Genomic DNA, 8,824 nt, shown 5'->3' with positions numbered 1-8,824 from the left:
GCTGATGCAAGCCTTGCAGAGCAAGTGTTACTGAGCCTTCTCAGTTCCTATCAGTGAAGGATTACCATTGCAATTTATCAGACTGCTCCTCCAAATGGATAAAGATGATTTTATGCATGAATCTAAGCACTGCGAAAAATGTTTTCATAGAAGATGTCTCAATATCAGCACTAGTCTCCAAAAGCAAGGTAACGAGCATACATTCACATGTGATCTTTGTGGGCAGAAAGCCCACAAATGCCTTGGACTTACTGCCTTTTTATAGTTCCTGCTGCATCCAAGGCATTTGAGATCTCCCTAAACAATCTGATATTTTCAGTGCAGTGACCAAGGCTGATACCCATCAGTTACTCAGTAACTGCTCAGCTGCAGCCCTAAAGAAAGAGGAAAGGAAACCCCTGCAGTATCATGATGGCAACATTCCATCTAAGAGGGGTAGGTCTTGTCTTCTTTACTTGGTTCATAGCCAGGAATCGAAATGTACTTTTTGTCTGAGTAACACTACAAGATTTTGTTTCCAGTGGGAGTATGAATATTTTTTAAAATATTGGTTACACCTTCTCTTATTTGAAAGAGACACTGTCCTCTGTCTTTTTGACTACCAGAGACAATGGCTGGCCCCTGTCCTCCAGGGGACAGCATCTCAGTGGTGCTATACTGTGAACACAGGGGGTAAGTCTAAGGACTTAGACCTGTAGGTTACATTGGAGATACCTGAGCTGGCCCCACTCAGGCTAACTCTGGAGCCAGAAATACTGTTCCTGTGTGCCAACTCATGTCCATAAAACCTGGACTGTCCATTGCTGTACTTGGGCTAAAAAATCATGCCTTATTAAAAATACTGTCGCAGACAGAGAGACAGGAGAAACATGGTGCTACAGCTCAGGACTCCCTGTCCAGCTTAATGCTAGCTCAGCGCTAGCATGGGGATCTTGGGTCTCTGTGCCATGGTGGGCTGTAGCCCCTCCACAAATCCCATCGATCTCCTTTAAAAGTAACACTCTTTAGCCACATGATAACACTGATGCCAGCATTTTCAGGAGGAAGTATGTCTAGCAGCCACTTGCACAAGTAGAACTGATGCAAGCAGAAAATCATTTACAGTTCCTCTCATGCTCCTCAGTGTGTTTGCTCTGCTCTGGGCTGCTGCCGACCTCACCAAGTACCTCTCTTCTGTTGACAAGGCATGCCGCTCTTAAGCCCTGCAAGCTAATGCAGAAGGAGCAACCAACAGGTCTGTGCATGGAGAGAAGACAGACAACTGTAGCACCAAGGTGGGCCTCAGAACATAGACAGAAGTGTCTCAGGCAAGGATGGGGAGTAGGAAAAACACTCCAACTGGTTCAGAATATATACACACATATATATTGTCGTCATTTAACCCCAGATGGCAACTAAGCACCACCCAACTGCTCACCCCATGCCCCTCCCCGGGTGGGAAAGGGGAGAGAATGGGACGAGTAAAAGTGAGAAAACTTGTGGGTTGAGATAAAGACAGTTTAATGGTAAAGCAAAAGCATACTGCATAATGGTTACTCGGGATGACAGATGCTACAACTCCATATGTTCCCCCTTCCTTCTTCCTCTCCAGCCTTACATGCTGAGCATGACAACATATGGTGTGGGATATCCCTTGGGTCAGTGGAGCTCAGCTGTCCTGGCTGTGTCCCCTCTCAACTCTTTGTGCACCCCCAGCCTGCTCGCTGGTGGGATGATGTGAGGAGAAGAAAAGGCTTGACTGTGTGTAAGCCCTGCTCAGCAGTAATTAAAACGTCCCTACATTATCAACACTGTTTCCAGCACAAATCCAAAACACAGCCCCACACCAGCTACTGTGAAGAAAATTATCTCTACCCCAGCCAAAACCAGCACATATAATATATAAAGATTTTAAGGCATAGTATTTAAACCTCCTACAAGAAATACTTGACTTCTTGATAAAGCAAGCATTTTTAAGGGCTGAGAAAAACATTTCAAAATAACTTTAAGAAATCTAGGCTGTTAATAGAAAAGGACATCGACATACATGGACAAAACCCTTAGTGTACTAGGGTGACTGAATAAGGCACCTACAATGTCCAGCTGCATTTCTTTCAAACTGCACACCCCCTCAATTTTCCCATCCATTAATTGTAAAATCCCACTGTGAAAGCAAAGGTACTGTGGCAGAATCTCGAGAAGTTTCACTTCTTCTAGGCAAAGTTGATGACATGGGGGTTAACCTGTGAGTGCCCTATATCTGAAGTAGCCACCCCAAAATTTCCATGGTCAAGTCTTCATCAACTCAAGCTGGTTCACTGATTCAACATAAACTAGTCAACACGTGCAAGTCATCCCTCATGTTGGCTCTGCATGGAGCTAGTCTGGTCCCACAAGACTCCCTCACCTGGGAGCTGCCGTGCAGCCTCCAGGGCTGACTTGCTCTCCCGCCACAGTACCAAGGCAGTGCAGAGCTCAGCTGGCTGCTCCTGCCGCCGATTCAGACTTCCAAATGGGACCACATGAATGGTTCCCTCTGTGTGCATGACAAGAGGTAAGATGGGATCAAAAGACTTTTTGGGTTCTGAGGGCAATAATTCCTTTATCATTAGTACCACTCCTCATTTTCCAGGATTCTCCTATTAGCCTGGACACTAGAGTTAGCTGTTGCCCAGACACCACAGCAGTACATTGGTTGTAGACACTAAGAGCAGGCATAGCTTTTGTCTGTGAATGAGCTGATTTTGAGTTTGGATGTTGGGTTTAAATAATTCCAAATCTTAACTAAAAGCGGTAGCATTACATCACAGCTAGAATGAAAATTTAATGAAGCAAAATGATTTTCAGTGCATTGGTGACAAACTAAAACATAATTCTTGTGCTCTATCTTACAAGGCAGACAGAAACTTATGAGCTACCTGCAGTGGTAAGCTACCTGCACCTTAAATACAGTCACTGCCTTAATATGTATATATATGAAGCCTTAGGGCTTGATCCTGGAATGAAACTGATAAGGACACAGTGCAGATTGGGAGACTCTGAGGCAAATACATGCAGAACTCTGAGACTCATTCTATCATACTATTCATAGCAATATTTATCTGAGACCTTCTAGAAAATCCAGCCTGAAATGGTTACAGTGTGGAGACATTAAGTTTTCCAGATTTATATATTTAAAGGCCAGAAGGATCAGTGATCATCCCCAGTGTGATCCTCTGAACAGAACCCACATCATCTCACTTGCTAATTTCATGAACACCATAGTATGTTGGAAAAAACCCACAAGACGTAAAGTCTTATCAGACATAAAATCTTCATTTGAAGACTTTAGTTGATGAAAAACTCATCGCAACCTTCCATAAATTGTTCAATTGTTAATAATCATCATGGCAAACAAAAAACAAGTTTAACCTAGCCCTCTGATATTTGCTCAGTTATATACATTTTACCCTAAAACCAAAAGTAATCATCTGGACGGCTCCTGGGACAGTCTTTTTACTATCCTGATGTTGTGAGTTACAAAGATATAAAATTTTAACACCTGCTGCTAAACACCCTCTTCAGTCACTAATAGAATACAAAGGATCAGCAGGTCAAGGGAGATGATTCTCCCCCTCTGCTCTGCTGTCGAGACCCCAGCTGCAGTAATTTCATGCTGTTTTCAGCCACTGAGCTTCTCAGAACCCTGCATCTCTTGAGCTGATGCAGACAACATGAGCACGTCCTTGGCCATCCTTTCTGTACTCCATGTCCTCAAGCAAATAAATGAGATAAATTTTTCTACTGGAATATAAGAAGCAATCTGACTCAGAGTTTAATAGCATTGCCTCCTGCTAGCAGAATGTACTGTCTCAGCTACAAAACAAACACTGAGATAATGGAAGATACTTTGATGACCAAACTGCCATTGAAACCGTTTTGTTGCCTAAGTTAATGAGAACTTATTCTGGTTTCCAGGCTGAGACTGAGAAGTCACTGTCATAAGGTTTGAAAATGGACAGTAAATACTCATTGACATAGAGTTGAGGCTTATCCATCGTGATCACTTACAGGTAAAACCAAGCGGCTGCCAGTGACTAGCCCTTCACTCTGCCAGCTATCTCTCCGGCACAGGGCCAGAGCAACTTCAGGGTTGACATTAACCTCTTCATCCCAAAGAATCCAAGTCCCACGGATTTCTAGAACCCAGCAGCATTTATTTTCCCATTATAAGCCCCAGGATGAACACAGGCACAGAGCTCACTAAGGAGGTCCTTTCTGCAATTTCTCTGTCCTTGGTGAGAATAAAGATACCTGCATGTGGGAAATGAATCCATGCTCAATCCTTCATTCATAATTTATTCATCCTATACAATGGGTTTATTTCTGAGATTATTTTTTAGCCACATTTATATGGGACATGGACATACTGTTGGCCTCACCTCGATTTCCTTACCAGTTACCCACTTAGCTCACAGTCTTGCTTTTTATAAACTATTTGTTATCATGAAAGGTATTTGACTGCAATGTATATATGACTGAGATTATTCCTCAAGGACTTGTGCAGCTTGGGCTAAATCATAGCAGGCTAATGCAGCCTCTTTAGCTGTGCCTCAGTTCTGCATTTAGGAGGTAAATTTTGCCTGTATGCATGTAAAGGAACTGGCAGTCGACCCAGGCCCATTTGTCTGTAACCACAGAGGACTCCCAGAACCATCAGAATGTCTGTCTAGCACATACCCCCACTGCCATAGCATGGAAGAACTGCATACATAATGGGCTTATCCTGACAGAATCCTTAGATGGTTATGAAACATTATCTCTTCAGACAGGGAATGGAGACAGACATGCATTCCAAGCAATATTAAATGGAAGGTTGAGAATTTCTAAGTGACAGCCATCTATTACACAGGCTGGGGCTAAGGTAGCCAAAACGTATCGCGAAGGTCAAACAAGAACCTCAGCGTTTCTGCTCAATTATCTCTAATTTTACACAACCTAGTTTGAAAAAAAGTCTAATTTATGTCTAATTTATGTTCCTGTTTTTAAAATACTTTGTTTCTCCTAAATCCCACTGTATATTTTCCTAAATTTCACAGCACACTATAAAGTGTCTCCATTTCTGAAACCCGTTTTATATTTTCAAGTATATTTTACAAAACGTTTAAAAGCTTATCATATTCGGTTTTTTTAGAAACTGGGAATATCCAGTTTCTAGAATATCGCTAGAATAACGTATTTGTCTCATTTATTGCATTTTCTTCACTGCTTTGTTAGCCGTCTTTACTTGCTCTTAGTATGGTAACTTCAGTGTTTAAAATCATTTCGTGCCCTCTAGTGGCAACCCTGGCAGGCACCCTGAGCTGCAACATTCAAATTACAGATGATGTAGAAATGGAACAAAACCAGTTTATTCCCCTTTTAAGTGAAATTTATTATCTATCTCTATAGTTTAAAAAAATTAAAGTAATTTATATTTATGGTGAGATGGTACCACCAACAAAAAAACCCCCAAATATCCAGAGACATAATACAAATATTGACAACAACAACAACAAAAAAAATCAATCACATACTAAGTAAGCAGTTGATTGAATTTGCTCTTAGAAATTATATTGATGAAAACTGGCATATTTTTAACCATTTCCTTGCACAAATCACTATTCAGTGTGTCTCCTACTAGAACATTGTTCAATAACCAGACACACAGATTTTCCAGGGTTCACAAAGAGGAATCATCATAAGGAAAAGGCTAGGTTCCACCAGAGCTTCATCCTCTGTCATGGAAAATCACTTTGCTTTTCTTACTAAAGCACTGAAGTGATATCATAGAGGAAAATTAACAAAATAAAGAAGGAAAGATTTGGGAGTTTCAAGGAAAAGTTACACAGGGTGATACACACTTCTGTTATTCTTGGTTTCAGAGTCTCTACTCATTCACTTTTTCCTAGTTCAAGATAGCCTAATATCCTTACCTTTTCCTCAAAATGTTCCTGAATTTTTTATTTTGAGCTTCTGCACCTGAACAGAAAATAAATCATCCTGCTTTCAAACACCTCTTTCAGCATGTATTCTCAAGGGTCTTGAGATACCTAACTCCAAATTAAAACAATGAGATACCCCATACACATATACTGGTAGCCATTTGGCTTTAGTTTGGCTTTTAAGTTCCAACCCCAAAATTATAGATCCCTAGGAACGCATTAAATAATAAACATTTTCACTGAATTATAGGTTCCCAGTCTCAATAATATCACAACAACATTCACTTTGACTCTGAAAATCTGATTCCCAATGAAGATGGTAGAAATTCCCAGACTAGCAAAGCATGCAGATACATGCTTTGTGCATCTAAAATGCTGTAAGTCTCTATGTGCCATTCTTATTTTGAAATCCTTGCCACTGCTAGCCTGGACAAGAAACAAAGCTCAATCAATGCAGCTCTTCTACTTGGCACCGTAGATGGTTACAGAGGGCCTAAGAAGCTGGCTTCTTCTAATTCTTTGAAAATTATTTTTGAGATGGATTCTAATTTTTGGGGTTGTTTTTCTTTAAAATAATTGTTGAGTTTTAAAAAATGTTAATTTTAACATCCACAGCAGAGTGCCTGCGCACAGTGGTATTCAAAGCTGGCTCACTGGTGGTAGAAAGATGAAAAATGTCATTTACAACCTTGTTATTGTTCCAAATTCTCTTTGCAATTTCATCCACTAGGGAAATAATATAACACACTTTTTCCTTTCATAATTTTGCCTTGTTGATGGCATTAAGTGTCTGAAAAACCATGACCCAATTTCATCTAACTTAATTTTTCTTAAAATCTGAAGATAAAACTGGAAGATTTTAGAGAATAACTACTCCACTGGTTTACACTTATTTATCTAAAAAATGTTATTCTCATTAGCTTTACAGTTCTTATGCCTTTGAATTCTCCTGGTAACAGTTTTTGTCCCTGTTGAACTCGACGCCTTTGCTTGTGTACATTTGAGATACAAATGCCGAACTAGTACTTACTAAGAAAACATCAGATACAGCGTGCTAAGGGGGGCAGGGGTAAAGCAGGACAGCTGCCACCTCCACCACGGGACCCAAGGAGGTAAGGCAGGCACCTACCTCAACGTCATCCCTTCGTCCTGCCCTGGCCATGACAGCCGCAGCCTGACATGGCCACTTGGAGCAGCAAAACCCCATCCCCGAACTGGCTGTGCAGCTGCACAAGGCGTCTCATTTGTCACTCCAGGGTGTTCAACGGAAGCGAATCTTAAATGCGTTAATTTACACAAATCCAGCAGGGCAGCATCATTTCCACTACAGATCACCTCATGTGAAAAAACAGTTTCAGAGGAAACAACATTAACGGCTAAGGGCATTGAAATTGAGATGAATAGGGCTGAAGAGTTTGGGAAAGGAGTTGAATAAGGTGCAGTAAAATTTATATAAAACAATAAGTCATATAAAAAAGGCAGATCAGGAGCTAGTTTTCTGTAATTGAACCTGTGAGAAGTTATATGAACACGCAAGACTGCAGATCAATGTTAGCAGTAACTTTGGAAGGAATACAAAACCCCAATCACTTATCTTGATTTGCAGCTGTCAGAACTTATGATGAAATCTAAGACCAAGGTTAAACTGATCAACATCTACGTTCTGTTGGAGTTTTAGTCCTTGCTCTAGGTTGGCCACCTCGGTAGAGGGCAGTATGTGGACCGTGGATCAGGTGCCACAGCAATCTCGGCATTTGGCAGAAGAGGACCACAGCTGTGTCAAAGGCAGACACTGATGGGCATACCGGCTGCAGCAGCAGACCACTCACAATCACTAGCTTTGGCGGTTCTGAGAGCACTAACAGACACTGACAAAGGGCTTGAGGAGCTCCTCAGAGCCTGCTATGTGGGGTAACCATGGCCAGGCCAAGTCAGGGTGCTTCCACCACTAACAAAGGTGCTGGCAGGGAAGCCCAGGAGACTTGTCTGAAGTTGAGGTCTTCAACTGCACCATCCTGGGGAGCTGCCAGCTTTGTCTTGAGAGAAGATTGACCCTTCTCACTTTAGCACTGATGCTGGTACTCAGAATTGCTCTCTGTAAACTTGCTGCTGCATATTTAGTGCTTGGATTTGGAGATGGTGACACAGGTGATGCAACATGAATGTTTACCACTGGGCTGGCCACTGAGGAGCTAGTTGTGTGGTGAACTATGTGGTTCTTTGGGCACTATTGGTATTGGCTAATGAAAACAGATCTCTACAGCTAAGCAATAAAAAACTTGGGGCTAAAATGCTAGACTGGCGTGAGCTGATATATTAAAACTATGTGAAGTACACAAGCCAATCAATAGTAACACCAAGGCACTGTGATAATAGGTGCACTAATGTTGGAAAAATGAAGAAAAATGAAGAAAAAATTGAACAAAAGCAAAACCCATGAATCGAGCACTAAAACCAACAATGAAAGGAAGCAGTGGTCTTGTAGCACTCCAGTGAATTGCCCCCAGACAAAGATGAGTTATTTCACACAAAGACTGCCAAGAACTTTGAACTACGTCAGAGAAACAAGAAAGAGCTCCATATCTAGCAGGATGCTGATGGGAAAACATGAAGAACTGGGGACCACACAGACACATCTCCTTCAGAGAACTAATTGTGAACAGGTAGAAACCTTAAGAGAAACTTATATCACAGGATTCAAAGAGAGCTCGAAGACGATGGGATGGGAACCATGTGATTAGATGACACGGACCCATGTGTTATGGTCCTGGGTGATGGAGTTATGACAGGAAATGACCAGAGCAGGGAAAAAAAGCACTACAATGGGATTGAGGCTGGTCCACACAAAACCCACACCCGCAGCATGACCACCTTTTTTGAGA

The sequence above is a fragment of the Strigops habroptila genome, chromosome Z (assembly GCF_004027225.2).
Source record: "Strigops habroptila isolate Jane chromosome Z, bStrHab1.2.pri, whole genome shotgun sequence".
NCBI lineage: Eukaryota > Metazoa > Chordata > Aves > Psittaciformes > Psittacidae > Strigops > Strigops habroptila.
This window is presented reverse-complemented; position numbering follows the sequence as displayed.